At 39.4% G+C, this 16,050-nt stretch overlaps 1 protein-coding gene and 1 long non-coding RNA gene across 13 annotated transcripts in view; both read right to left on the reverse strand.

The window, feature by feature from the left end:
* Window positions 1-16,050, reverse strand: part of ZNF521 (zinc finger protein 521) — a 230,143-nt gene that overhangs the window by 117,525 nt on the left and 96,568 nt on the right. The gene's annotated exons all lie outside the window — the stretch shown is intronic.
* LOC116450915 lies at window positions 9,831-16,047 on the reverse strand. Its single transcript, XR_004243014.1, has 2 exons — window positions 11,843-16,047; window positions 9,831-10,732 (listed from the first exon to the last, which is right to left on the reverse strand). It is a non-coding gene; the product is annotated as an uncharacterized LOC116450915 (long non-coding RNA).

Consider the following 16,050-nt stretch of genomic DNA (forward strand, 5'->3'; position numbering starts at 1 on the left):
AAAAACATAACACTCTGCAGGTTCTGTAGTACCTTTCATTTGAGTTTTCTGAAACTTAGTAGAGATTGCTGTCAGCTTCCTAACTCCATGGACAGATCAGTATTGCTAAAACATCAGTACTACACTCATGGAAGGCAAAATGTAATGAGGATATATGGGATGTAAGCCAAACAACACTGAAATCAACGTGCACCCTTCATTTTACACCAATGGATTAGATCCACTACAGAACAAGGCAGAAGCCAGGACAAGAACACAGACATGAGAAATATGCTTCTCTCATTTTCAGTGGGGCTGCAGAATCTCCTCTGCACCACACATTTTAAATGGTCCATCAGGCTGCCATTTTTCAAGAAGGAAAACCTCCCAGCTAGTCTGGACAAACAGTTCTTGTATCAGGGCAGTTGCTTCCATAATATCTATTGGCAAGCCTGTACTAAAACTGGGAAGCCTGACTGGAAACTAGCCAGAGAGCATGCCTTCTGGCCACGTTAGATTGGGCTTGACTTACTTAAAAATCATGGTGTATACAGCTCAAATTTCATTATAAACTAGGAAATTAATTACTCTGATCTATTCAGTGCACAGAACAAGTTTTTCATTTTTGTCTTGATGTCTTTCAAAAAAGATCTGCTCTTTCACTTTTCTACAAGGGATATAATTTGTCCAAGATATCTCAATATCCTAAAAATGTAACTGCTTTTTCTCTCATTATTTTTCTTGATCTGAATTGGCCAGAGAGTTGATACTGGAAAGCATTGTTTTAAAAGTGAAAACTAAGAGTGTATTCAAAGTAAGGTTTAGTTTTTCCTTCATAAGACTTAAATCTGCAGTTATCCAGGCATCTAATGAGACAAGTCAGATTCATAAAATTATTCAACTGCATAATTGTAGTATCAAGGACTCAAGTCCTAAGGTAACAGTCCTGAAGAGCTCAATTCTTGTTTTGAAGATGCAACGAGGTCAAGGTAAGCCTGAACTGCCACATCAAGGCAGTAACTCAAGAGACACAGATCTTCCTGTACAGCCACAGGCACCTTGCCTACATCAGCAAAAAGAAGAAAAAAACACAGAAAAACACTTATTTTTTAAAGAATGTAAAGTCACAAGAAGCTGGCACAGATGTATTAAATTGTAGATTTCCTGTATATTAGTTGTGGAAGAAGTAGGGTTCACTGGATAACATGCATCAGAAATACAGTCTCTCTTGTATATATTTAACTTGTGAAGAGTTTTATGCAGCTGGTATTATCAATTATATTTTTTAAAAGGTGGTGGCTTTTTTTACCTAACTCCAAACAGTAATAAAGACTTGCTGGATTTTTTATCAGCATCTAAATTTAGATGCCCTGTCCCAGACAGATAAAGTGCCCATTTATTAAGTATCTTCCTATTTCAGGCCTGTAGGCAGGAATATAAAGACTTTTCAAACATACGTTGTTTTGCCTTACCAAGTTAACAGAAAAATTAGTGACTAATCAAAGTCAACTCTGAAATTAAGTGTTCCTGTGGGCTCCTCTTTACACATCTCCCATTGCTACGCATACACAGAGGCTATTTTAATTTTCTCGATGACAATAAAATGTGCTGCGTCTCTTCTCAGTGGAAACAATCATAAGCCTTTTTTGCTGTTTGTCGTTTAAATGAACCTTAGTTTTTCAAAATGTAACCAAGTTAAATCATTATGTAGACAACCAAAAATCAATGGGCACCCAGAAACCAGATCTGCTTTGACTTAGTGTTATTGTTATGGTTTGTAAAGCCAGCTGCTTTTAAAGATAAAATACTTTTTCTCTTTTTTTTTTTTGTTCTTGTGACAATACTGGTAACATTGGTAGAAAATCAGATTCAGGAAATAAGGATTTCCTATTATATGTTGGTAAATTTAACCTTACTGCACTACATCTAGGTCTATCAAAGACCTCTAAATAATGACAGTCACGATCAACGATTTATTATGCTAAGCTCTTTACAAGATGCTTTTTGATGCTGACATATAGAACAACAGTATTGCATAAATAACAATCACTCTCCCTTTTTTTAAAACATTGTTTCCCTTTAGAACTAGTTAGAAAATATTTCTTACTCCCTGATGACTGGCACTATGTATTGTTTATTAGCATACCCCTAGCATTATTCCTGATATGTGACTTTGTTGAAAAACAAAGAAACATAAATGTAATGGCTGGTCTTTTCTCTTGTTAGCAGAGCAATGTAGAGTGCATGTCAAGAATTGTCAGCAAAATTATGACTGATGTACATAAAGACAACACATACAAAGGTTGGGGATTTTTTGAAGTCAAATGCTAAAAAGTAAAGTGATTTGACAACAACAAAAAATAATAATTTACTACCACTTACTAGCCTGTTCAAAATGATCTGACATATTTGCAGAATCACACACAGAGTTTTCCTTTTTATCATGAAGGGAAGATTGTTTTTGTGACTGCTGCTTGATCAAGCACTAGTTCTTTTTTGTTTTCAAACATATTCTAAAATGTTGACATCAACTTTTATTAGCTCAACACACACTCATCTCAAAGTGTCTAAACTTGTGCAGGGTTATTATTTTAAAAGCGTACTCAGTAAATTCCACTTACTCCTAGATTTTCAAAGTGATCAAACCCAGTGACTTTCACATGATGTTGAACAAAACCCACATACTTATTTCCATATGTTTCACATTCTAAGCAAGTCCTTGTTCACCGCAAGTTACATATTAGTCTCACAAGCTTTGTCAGAACCATGGGACTCATAACTGCTCACAGGAGTTCCTGGGTCCTGCTGTGCTTCATGGCTAGTCCCAATTCCCTGCTAGGGTGAGATCTGGGGGAAGACCCAGCCCCTCCTCACACTGTGTTCCCAAAAAGGGGAAACTTGGAGGAATAAGACAGAAATGAACCCTGAGGTTTTGCAGCTCCATGCCCCTTGTCTGGATAGGAAGGAAAGAAGCCTTGCAGCACTGGTGTGATACACCACAGAAGGAAAACTGGATTGTGACTCAAGGAGGCATCTGAATTTCTCTCGAGTGTCTCCAGCCTTTGCAATGCAAGATAGCTCTAAACAGAAAGGAGCTCAGGGCAAGGCCATCCTTGCCTTGTCCAGCTGCAGCTGTTTGCAGCAGGGAACTCTTGCTGAGCTCCCTTGCCCCTCTGCCCAAACCACCAGCATGTGGAGGACTCAGCAGGACTGAGCAGGCACCCCAGGCCCTGCTGCCCTAACTCACAGCCCTGAGCATATCTGCTCCACACAACAGTGAAGAGTGAACAGCTAAGGGCACTTACACCCTAACCTGCCACAACTGCTTTTCCCAAAGGACACCTGCCAGTCTCCTGCGGAGACAATATTGTCATTCTTCCCTACAAACACAGAAAAAAGCTGACACATATTTCCTGTAAGAGAGTAATTTCAAATCAGCAAGGGTGGGCACAGAAAGCTCTTGCCAGTGCATTTCTGTATGGACTCAGACAGGACCAGTTTAGCAAATGGAGAAGGCGCAATGCATTCTAAACTGTGCTGTCTTGCAAAAACTCCCAAAGATTTGTTCCAGAGGAGAAAGGCACATGGGATCAAGAAAGTGGTTTAACTTTTTCCTTTTATTTTTTTATTGTTACTATTATTATTAACATCAACTCATCTTTTAATAAAAACTCTCCAATAAACAAGCCCATAATCCTTCACTGAACCCCCTCCTGTCAAGAACCTAAGTGCCAATTTGTCTTCTACATGCTGAGTGTAAATCTGAGGCCCAAGTCATTCCTGGGGCCATTCAAAATCATTGTAGAAGAGTAACTGCTTGGATGAATGTCTCACAAGAGCATTGGGTGCCTGTTGCATTCTTGTTTTCATAACCAACTGAAAGCCTTCTAGCATTCAAAGCTTCTCTGTGACTTCATTTAAAGAGCTTTGGATTGGGCATATGCATGTGTCTCCCTAACCTTCTGAATAATTAATGTCACCTAGACCTTTAATTATTGTCCCAATCCTCACTTACCACTTTGCAGTTTTCTGAATTTCTTTTCTATAAAGGTGCCCAGAGTGTCAATGTCATGTGAAACGAGACTTCGCTGCTTTTATAAATAGTCCAGGAAAATGAACTTTCAACTGGTACGTCAATTCTGTGCACAGAGTTTTATTTGCTCTGTTGTTATAAAGAAAGCAAAACAACTAATAGCCACACTACTAGAGGATTTACAGCTCCATTCAGAAATGCTTCAAAAGTATGCAGAAAATTCTTCTGTGTAGACTTTTGGGCCCTGTTATTGTCTGAGGTACTGATACATTCTTTTTTTTCTATTCCCTAGCCTCATTATATTACTTGAAAATGAACTGCATATGCTACTTATTGACTCATGCTCCACCTCCTTGTCAAAATCATTCAGTATTTTATCACCTGCCTATTTTGTTCTGACATTTCCCCAGTTTTGTACTATCAGGGAATTTCATCACCTTACTACTTATTCTTTCTTCCAGACTACTGATATGCTGCATAAGTTCAACAAAACTGGTGCAAATAATGATTCTTAAGGCTTTCCATTATTTACACCCCTCCAAACCAACCTGCTTCAATTCACGAGACTCCTATGCTTTCCATACCCAAGATCATGTTTCTTTTCTTTTTTAATCAAAGAAAGTATCTCTCCCTATGCCGTACTTATTCACCCAACAGATTAGTCTTTTGTGCTATACCGCTTCAAAAGCTTTGCTAAAATCCTGGTAAATCATGTTTATAGGCTTCTCTGTCAGCACTTGTGGATACTCTCTCAAAATACTCTTTATTGAAAATTTTAAGCATGATCCTCCCTCTGTGAATCTTTGCCCTCTATCCTTCATTAAATCCAAACTTTCTCCTATCATGTCTTTGATCAGCCTTCCTCTTCTGTTCCTCACTGTTTAAATCAAGCTCACAAACCAGTAACTTCATGCGTAATCCTTATATTCCCTATTAAATGTTTGTTGTGGCCTTTTCCCAGGCTGTTGATACTTCTTCTTAAAGATCGCAAATTTATCTGCTTAATGTTTCCTTTTATCTCCAGCTCCTTTCACTGAGAATTTTGGAATGGATATTTTTGTAAGTCTTTTATTGTATATTATGCTCCATTATATTACCTCTAATCTGTACTTCATTCTTCTCCATGGGGAGGATATGCCACTTGCTCCACGACGAAGCATTTGTTTAACAGTACTGGTTTCCTTGATTACATATACCATTTGTGGATCTCTTGCACCCATGCCCCTTTTAACTGAATACTTATTCCCTACATGAAGTAACCAAAATATCACTCATAACTTCTAATGCGTGGTATCTACAGTCTTAGGCTTGCAGGCATCCCTCATTTGTTCTATTCTCCTTTCACACTTCTGTGCCCTATCAAAAATGGTTTTGATGTGTACGTGTTACCCCACCAATAACCTCCTGTTTACACCTAATTACATTATTTTCTCTTGTCACACTATTGAAGGGAGACTTTCAAGGCTTTTTCTCCTCAGTTTTAGCACAGACTAAGTGTATGGATCAATAATACAGCTGAGACAACCTGCTGTTGCCAAAAGAGTGATGCCACACCTCTCACATCCTCTAACTCCCTTCTCCCATACCAGTCATTCACTCAGTTTCCGTCACATAAACAGTGGAGTTAGGTCAACCTTTTAAACCAACAGAAGAGTAACCTGACAAGAGAAAGCGAACAGCGGCCGACAAATCATATGAAAAAAACCAAGCTGAAACATTTAAAAGTTGCACACTAACTACAGCAATTTGCCAGTGCTAACTCTTAATGCTGCCAGCTGATTTTTGGACATCATTATTTTATTAAGCATTAGCAGTGTGCTTGGCCCTTCATGATACACAAGAGCAACCATGGTGCTAGCTTTGTCCATGTAGCCATTTTTCATCCGAGTTCGCACTAATTTTGACAGTACCTTAATTGAGGATTTAGTTTCTATCTTCCTGGATGCTTATTTTGTCAACGTTAAGCTCTTAAAAAACTAAGCATATGTTAGCCAGTTTCAGTGCATTGTTAGCTATTTATCTTGCTTATGGGGCACTGTCATCTTGCTTTTTTGTTTTAATTGACTAATTGCCAACTCTTGTAATTGCTCACACAAACCCCTTTAATTAGTATTTCCTGTTTACTTTTAGAAACACGTTCATTGCGATTTTAGGAGGATTTTTCTGTTCTGTTTTTGTTTAGCCTGGCCTTAAATTATAACAGGGTCTGAGTGTACATGCCTAGAGAAAGAATACAATCAACCCCATAAGGTAAGCAAAATGAAAAATGGAAAGAAACATAATTTCTTCTCATTTCTTTGATTACGGTTACTTACTGCAAACACAAAATATATTGAGTCAGAAATACAAATGTTCATGTTAGCAGTTCTTCCTTCTCTATTCTGCTTGAATTCATGGTCTGCTATTCTGTGTTTTACCTTTATTCTGGATTCTGCATTTAATCATGTCTGTCTTCAATGTCTCAGTTATAAACCTTTCCCTACCCTGGTTGATGAAGAGCATTAGCTTGCAATGTCTCACATCCCCACACCGAAAAAAACACATCTTACCACATTTAAAAACTGCATCTCTTCCCTTTGAGATCTCTAATCCTTTTACTCTCTCTAGGTCTTTCAAATTCAGTACTGAAGTGAAATACCTGTCAGAAAAGTAACTCTAAAATCTGGCAGCACATGGTTGTATATTTATTTTCACTCTCAATTACTTCATATCAGGCTTACATAGTTTAGGAATACAAATGGCTTAAAGTACCGTGAATTTGATTTGGGATCTAAAAAGCAAATATGCTCCTTTCTGTCTTTCTGTCTGAGGGCCTGATCCTCGGAGAGGCTGAGTCTGACTAGTGCACGTGTATGTGTTGAACAGTGCTCAGGAATTTGGGGCTTTGTTAGCAACTGACCTTTCTGTGAGCATCCCCCCCCCTTTCTGTCTCCTTGCATTGCACTTAAAACCAAAGTTAACCCATCCAGAGGCATCCCAACACTCAGTATCTGTGTCAGAGCTGCTGTGTGGCTACAGACATTAAGGAGGAACTATGACCAATGCCACACCGATAATTCTGCAGATGATGTGGCATCAAAGCACAGGCAGTAGAGCTTGACTTGGCAGGTCTGAGACTCAAAAAGCCGATATTCTGAGTAAGCTGATATTTTTTCCTTTTTAAAGTTTTTTTTTTTTGCTTTGTTTTAAAAAAAAGGCATACTGAGACAGACTGTCATTCAATAAAGCCACTACTTTCTTCACCAACAATCAGCAACAGATGTAGCCCAATAAAATTAATAGTTTGCAAGTATGCACAAGAGAATACTCTTGTCTCTTTTCTCCATCACAGATTTTGTAAAAGCTCTCTGGATTTTAACAGAAAGGCAAAATCAGGAGCTTTTTATATACATTTTTTTTTTAAATTTAAACACTACAACTGTTTTTCTCCCACTCTATTGAGAATTAATGCTGATTAATTTCACTTTCCAAAGTGTAACTCAGGACACTCCCCCTGCCCTTAATTGTCCACTTTCAACTCAAACTGAATCCTGCACTATTACTTACCAAGATAATTTAATCCTACAGAATAGAACTTGTGCTCAAAAATATGCAACATTAATATTAATGTACAAACAGAAATATATTACTCATACATAATATATAAGAAATTAATTTTCATTGAAGTATCAGGAGAAGGAGTAAACCCCTTAGATCCTTCTCATGCAATTAGCTCTGCACTTGGGGAAGTCAATGGGACTTCACAAACGAAGGCTTCACACGATAACACAGGCAAGATTGGGGTTTTACAAAGGCACTACAAAATATGCCATGAACAGAGTCCTACAATCATACTGCTGTGATTTTAGTACTACCCTCTATGGATACACTTAGGCCACATCAACATTAACAAATATACTCGTAGCATCTGAGCTGGCACACAGCTGCTGACATTGCAATGATGCTTGACTGTGTGCCCAGTTGAAAAACCTCTGCTGAGGCAGTGCAGCTGCCCAAGGAAGTGGTGTACCAGCAAAACAAGCACTCTGCTGAGCCACTCTTCAACACTATCCACAATGATTTGTGTCTAACTGGGTTTTTTCCTGTGAAGACATATTTGCTCTCCTCAAAGGGAATTAAGGGAACGTCACAGAATTGCCTCTGTCCTATTTCATAATCTTTTACTTTCATATTAATTCTTAAAATACCAGCAGTTCCTCTTAGGTACATCCTGTAATAAGTTAACATCTTTTTACATGGAGTCTACCATTTCCCTATCTGAAAAAAAAGATTGCAGAATTTGTTTCAGAAGCAGAATGCCATACTTCTAGGTTTGAAGGACTTCAACCACTCAACCATCATCATACAAACCAGCTGAGAAGCAGGGAGCATAAGAGAAATGAGGAACTATGGCTGATAGTTCAGGAAAATCACCAGGTGATCCAGACATTCCCTGCCTAGGCCTGTGAGAGAAGCACCAAGCAGCAGAACATGATCAGTTGCAAGTTGGCCACTGTCAGTGATGGTTGCAAGGATTTGTAAGCAGACAGCCATGTTCCTATAGGTTGGTCCTAAACCTATTCCAGCCATCAGAGCACAAACCAAGAGGACTGTTGTAGCAGTGGCAAAGCCAACACAGAAGGAAATCTGAAAGTTTGAAGTCTCAGATCTTTCTTTGTTGGTGAACCCCCTGTTTCCTACTGGAAAATGTAGAGAGGAAGAGGTGGCTTTTCAGATATGAAAAGCCATTAGGTGTACCTTTTTAGATAGACTGCTGAAAAATATCTGAATAATAAGCAAAAACCAGAGGAAATGTATCCCAACACAGGACACCAAAACTGTGGACATATGATCAAAGGGGATAAATAGCTCCCTTCTCTTCTACCTCTCACCTTGTTTTTGAGTACACAAGGAGCAAGTAACTTTGAAATGGCTGCATTTCTAAGTGGTTGTATTTCTAAGACACTCTTCAAAGGCATTTCACAGGCATTAAAAGTGATTCCTAGAAGTGCACATTATTATTGGTAGGACTGTACTGAGATGCTCAATATCAAGGAAGGCCCTGCCCTTTTATTCACTGACTTATGGAGCCATATACCAGCAACAAAGGTGTAGCCACCAAGGAAGAACAGGGTAACATCAACATACATCTGCTAGATGGGCCCAAAGGATGGGTAGAAACCACAGAAGAATAAAATGCATGAGGTTGATCTCTGGGGATCCTCTGGTCCAGTCCTCCTTTTCCAGAAGGGTCACCTAGAGCCAGACCATGTCCAGATGACTTGTAAGTATCTCAAAGGATACACAACCTGTCTGGGTAACCTGTGCCAGGGCTCGGTTGCCCTCACAGTGTTTCCTGATGTTCAGAGGGAACCTCCTGTGTGTCCATTTGAGCCCTCTGCTTCTTGTCCTAGAATGTCACACGGTGTGGGTGGATGCTAGCAGGAGACACATCTCTGCTGGCATACCCAGCAAAATACCCTGTATAAAATAGTACAGGTCATATTTATCCAATAATTTGTTATACAATGCAGGAAACGATATAAATGAAAGATGGAGATGGCTTTGGCAGGAGAAAAAGGTACCTCATAGTTTTGAACCAGCATAAAATCAACTACGTGCTATCACAGAGCTATGGCAGGTCAAAGAAGAGTATCCTTTAACAAGACACTACATGTCAGGTGGTTTGTTTATGTTCATTTTGTACAACTTCGTGAAACAAGCAGTACTAGGGCTACATACCCATCTTAAATTAACTGTTAGCCCATTTTATTTCCCTCATGACAGAGTAACAAATCTGGGTGTTACATTTGTTGTATGAGACAAAGTAATACACACATCATATATAACAACTTTATTGAGTAGTGGTGAAAAACAGTTCTCATGTACAGTCACTTAAGAAGCTGGCCTGTGAGTATCACAAAGAACAGATCATAGTTTCCTCCTATAACTTCATTTCTTGTGTTTGCTTGACTTTTGCAAAAGAAACAGGTATAAACTTCAGCTACAGCCATCTTCCTGGTTCGGATCTCTTAAAGGCCTCTTTCCTATGTGGATTCTATCACCTGCTGGACCACCTCTCTTCCCAAACGTTGTAACAACTTCATAGGATTTGAGATTACTATTAGTCTATTAAATTTTTCTTGAAATTGGCCAAGAGTAGTCCAAAAATAAGAGGTGGAAGTGAGAGAATCCTCTAGAGGTATGCAAACCAGCAGACAAATAGAGGTATGCCATGATTTTCTGTGTCTTGTTCCTAAAGATGATCAGGCTAGAAAAATGTGTGAAATCTCTTAATTTCTACCCAATTCTGAGGTCAGAAGACAAATACTCATCACTACTGTGATATTCCTCTGTAGCTGTGCAGAAATTGTGGCGTGCTACACCAGTCAGCTGGCCAGCAGGTACGAGTATGGGAAAAGCCCCAAGAGGATAGTGCGCTGCACAGCTCAGCTGTAGGAGTATACATCTCATGGATGTTTTGTCTTATAAAGCTTTGCTGAATCTATATTTGCCCTCTCTAGAGATCCTTAAGGACTTCATCCACATTCCTGTGTCCCTCTCCAGTTCTTCTGCATTTCTTCAAGCACGCATTCCACCCCCCACCCCCGGTACGTTTTACGGAAACCTTGGTTTAGTGCTCTTGAAAATTTTGGAGGACATGTTATCCTTTCATCCTCTCATGCAAAGTTTTCCACAGGTGTGAAGAAGATGCCTCTCCAAATTCCCCAGCTGAAGCCTCTGACAAATAACAAGACAGACAAACAGCATTAGATTTTAATGATCAGTGGACAGGAAAATAAGAAAACTCACTACAATTATCCCCCTTGCTTCTGTTCAGCAGCTCCCAGCCAACATACGGCCTTCCTTTCACAGACTGAACTCATGGTGAGGTTGGAAGTTTGAAGCTTAACTTTGGTAGGATTTACAGCAACAGGATAACAATAATACTATCCTTGTAAAATTCAAAGAGGACTCTGATAGCTCACTACCAAAACTGTTAAGGCAAAGAGAAGAGAAATGCTTAAGCTGGATCTTATCAGCCACTTCACGGTAGTGGCACTACCAGAAATTAAAGCATAGTGTGAAGTAGAGGTGGCCTACTGGCAAAAACCCCAGGCTAGCCCATCCTAAGAATATATATGGTCACACTTTAAATAATACTTTCCTGAAAGGAATGTTAAAAAGATGCCAGAAGACAAAAATGGTATTTTTAGTGAGCTCATTTTGAAACTCCAGAAGCAGAAAATATGTTTGTCACAGATTAGTTTCACAAACTATTTCAAAGCCAAATCTTTGTGCCAGCAACAAACCTTCTTTACCTTTTTATATCCCTGGATCCAAAATACGGCATGAAAATCACTTGTTCTGGGCCTGGATTCACTGACAGGAAACCCAAGGCACTACTTATGTTTACATTACAAGTTTATGTGCTTATTCATAAAAATCCTGTAGTCAGAATGATCAGCTTGGATTGCTGATGAGGAGGATTATTTTAATTTCTTTATGTATTTCAATTAAATGCATGAATATTGATTTCAGTGCATTTTTTCAGTTAAAAGCACTGTGATTTATATTGCTAAAATGCTATTGCTTGCCCTGCCAAAAGCATGCATCTGGGAACATTTCTGGGTTGCTTACAGTCTTTTCTCTCTTCTTTCTGCCTCTGACTGCCAGTGCATGCTGTTGAAATAAACCAGCTACTTCAAAAGGCAGTTCCCATTTTCTGTCTTTGTGGGTCTGGCAGTGTTTTGAGAAGTGGGGGGAAGAATAGTAAGAGAATAAAGGTAGATTCAGGGCCCATGAATAAATAAAGAGAAAAAAAATATAATGATAGAAGAGTACACCTACCTGAGCTCCATTCTTTCTCCCAGGGTGATACTATTTCTGGATTCATCTGAGGTCGGAGAAGTTGAGTTTCAAGGAGCCAACAGCTCTCCACAGCATCTGAATTTTGTGACCCCATCTCTGCAAGCTCATTGTCAGCCTGCACTTTCACAGCTCCTTCTAGAACAGTGTTGTGATGTACCCGGTGTCCCTTGCTGTGACATGCCCACTCTGGCAAACAGCTCTGCACAACCACGACGGGACGGAAGAGCAGTCCCAGATTCACTTATTCTGCTCTCCAGCTGGTGTGACAGTTGCAAGCTCTCTCCTTTGTCCAGCATTTTTGATACTCTCTGCTATAGTGAGTATCTGCAAGTCTTTTGCCACACCTAAATAAGCATCTTCACTCCTGAAATAATTTGGCCGTGTACTCACACTGCTCCTCCTCTCCTCAGGACCAGAAAACCCAGAGCACTTTTGTACTATTAATGAAGTACTGTCTGCATTGCCACAGGTAATACAGTATTCACATGAGCTTCACATTCATGGAACAAAGTGATACAGAAGCAATTACGCTTCTACTCTGAAAGTTACCAACAGGATCTCAAACTGAGCACAATTGCACATGTGGATACACTGGCATAATTCAGGTTTTACCATTAAACTGTGGCTGGAGTCCATTCCCTCCTCCCCTGCCAGCTAAGAAATGGACAATATAACTTATTGCACAATTAGGCTGGTGTGATTCTGCAAGTACAGAACTCTTGAAGTTTAAGAAGTGAGGGCACACTTTCTGCTGAGTCAAGAGTTCTCTCATTAGGTGCATGACAGCATATTAAGGAAGAACAAGAGTCAAGGCCACACAATTTTTCTTGAACAGAATTTCATCTTCCAAGTGCTTTACAAAAAGTGTATTTAAAGTAAGCATGACAACACACTTTTCAGGAAATATCTAACTTATATTCTGAATAAGGAAAATGAAGCAGAGATGTTCAAGCAGATTTGGCCAAGTCAGCAAAGGAAATGAGTAACAGAAAAAGGTCTAGATCCCAATTCACCAGCATCCCCCCCTTGTTCTCTGCTTTTAGACAATAACTATCACCTTAGCCTAAAAGTGTGCTTGCAGTGTGATTCACAATCTTTACAAGAAATCCACAACCAGCTGAATCCAGCACCTCATTAAAGCCCAAAGATTAACTTGCAGATTTACACATTTTAGAGCTCTTTCAAAAGCTGGATATCCACAATCTGCCTGTTTAAGTCTTCGTGGTAACTTAGGGGTACTAGACTCAGCAGTGTGATGGGCTTAACGAGTTCCGATCTGCTCCTTGAGTTGTAACCAGTGACGAGCATTGCTCATCATTTCCCACCCCAACCAGAAGGTAACTTTCAGTGGAGATGATTCAAGTCAACATTTTTCACTCAGCAAGTGGGGTGAGCTCAGCAGGTGACAGCTCAGCTGATGACATTATACCATGGTAAGGTAATTGCACCCTATCACATTACTGGGTACAGAGTAAAAAGGGAAGGTTTCTAGTTCAACCTTGAGAATACTCAGCAAAGGAGCTAGAAGTGACACTTTCAGTGTTATCTTTTATCCTAAAAAGGTATTTTCAAATATTCTTATCATTGAAATCTATTACTGAGTAAAAAGGGGTATTCAGCAATATTAATGGTCTGACAACTCATCTCACATATGCAAGATACCTATTTTTCTTGCCTTAGGAATGAAATATTCTTTATATATAGGTTGAAATCTCAAACCGTGCAACTCTCAATAATGCAAATGAAACTTTCATTCCTTTATCTTATTAATACTTTTTGTTGAAAATTTCCCCAAAATTGCACGTTTAAGTTGCTGTCTTCGACATCCCATTCAGTTCAAGAAACATCCTTCCAGTGGAGTATCAAAGCCAGTGACTAATAACAAATTTTAAAAATCCAGTTTGTTTTTACGGTTTGTGTTATATGCTTATGTTTTCACTTCCCTCAGTCTGGACATCCAATCTATAGTTTTAAACATCTGCACATTACCACTTTCAGTTTTGATTCTCATTGCTACAATGCTTGCATCACTACAATTTGAAACCAGTAATATCTGCTAGAAAAATAAATTCTCTTTCAGGATTTTACAAATGTGCATTTATGGTTTCCAGAACTACTAATGCTCCGTCAGGAATCTGATAGCTTTGCCTTCCCATGAGAAAAGAATCTGAAAGTCTACATTACTATGTGGACACTAGAACCACAGAGACTGAAAATTCAGTTTACATCCACAGAATGAGGGTGAGTGGCAAATGGTGATTTGAAGGATGCAAATGCTATGCACAAATCTGTAAAAAGCTTTTTCATCTTAAATATACTTTTATATATAAATCAAAAGGATTAAGAAGAAGAATGTGATGCCAATTAGAAGTACAACTAAGAACTCTGATTATACCCGATCTGAGTACAGGTAACTAATGACACTCAAGGCAACTGATCTTACATCACCACAAAGGACTCCCAAATCTCTTTATGTCTAGTTTACAAGCAAGAGAAAGACAAGTTGGTGACATCTTAGCATGGTGACTGACTTAACACATGATTCTGATTGTGCTTGAGGCAGCAGGAATTGGCTTCCAACATGACTAGGAAGAGGGATTTCATGTAGTCACTTGGTGTAAGATGACAGAAACAGAAACCAGAATGAGTCTGAACCTATCAAACACACACAGCTGGTAATCCTGTGGTTCTGACTGAGCAGCAGCGGGATCACCAGTGGCCTGAAACACAGATAATGAGAGCCACTCCTCTTCCTCTTCTTTAAAAAGAAGGTTTTCCTCAGACCTCACGTTCTCAGTCTAACAGCCTTCCATAAATTCCACACCACATCCCATTCCTCAGGTATCTCTTACCACCATTCAATGTGCAAACTGGAGATGAAGAAGTTATGAAAGCACAGGGCTTTTCCCTGGGAGGTGCATCCTGCCTGGTACTTCATCCTGAACTCTCAGCTCCAATTCTCTCTTCATGGCACTCCAGGTTCTGTGCTACCTCAGTGTCCTTCTCCCAGCCTATCTTCATCTATGTTCTCAGAAGCTCCATAAACACTTACCTCTTGGTCCACATATCCTTATTTATCCTCCCTCTTCCCTCTCTGCCTCCCTCCTGCCCTCCAGTTTGCACAACAGTGTTGGATGACATGCTGAGAGATATCTTTCCCAACAGATGGGCTCACAAACAGGGAGTGAGGAAGGTGATGGAAGAGCAGCAGCTCCCTAGCCGCAGGGTATCCATACGCATTCGCAGCAATGGGTTGCACCATGCTCATATTATTATAGACTAAAAGCTTTCTTGAAACAAAAGCTACTATTTCTTAAAATTTGTTTGAGCTGTGTTTTTAGGCTTCCTGAATTATAAGAGGTCATAATGCAAGATATCATGCCTAAAATATTACCTCTAAGTCATTCTAATGGTAACATTTCTGAAGACAAAACATATTCCCTTCCCTCAGTACATGATCCCCCTACCTCCCCACATACAGGTGTCATTACTTGGTTACTGGTGACTGAGAAAGCAGATGACATCTTTCGAGAGTTTGATATTTACTTTTTAAGTTATGCTGCATGATGGAATTTCAGTCATCAGGCACTAGGTGTTTCAGTGACATCAAAATGTTCTTCATCACGAATGGAAAGAAAAACAACAAGCAATTGCATCCAAAGGACTGATTTCCCAATTTACCTTAGGCTAGCATTGCACTTCTACTTAATCAAAATATGCTGTAAGAGGAGAAAATGAAAGTCTACAACACAATTAACAAAAATACCCTCAATTTGTTGCTCACAAATATTTTTTAAAAAATCAACCCCTTATGCCAGCATTTTGGCTCACTGTGTCTACTCCTCTGTCATTAATGCTCTCTGCCGTAAGCACAACTCCTAGCTGGGGATTCCAATGCGTATGGGAGCTAGGATAAGATTCCAGATCTCAGTTGTGCTGGCATGAAGATAGGACTCCTCAGTGATACAGAAGACAATATCCTAGGGAGACTGGAATTAGTCCTATTTCGCAAAATTCAATCCAAGATGTAAGGCATATCAAGAAGCAAGTAATTACTAGCTAGTGGCTGTGGATGGAAATGTAACATGGATCAGCCTAAGCATTTCATGACAAGTGACAAGACAGCTTGAAAAAAGGGGGATTTTTTCCAAAAGGATGGAAGGTGTCAAGAGCAAAGAAAAAAGGGT

Source organism: Corvus moneduloides, chromosome 1, assembly GCF_009650955.1.
Source record: "Corvus moneduloides isolate bCorMon1 chromosome 1, bCorMon1.pri, whole genome shotgun sequence".
In the NCBI taxonomy this organism is placed as follows: domain Eukaryota; kingdom Metazoa; phylum Chordata; class Aves; order Passeriformes; family Corvidae; genus Corvus; species Corvus moneduloides.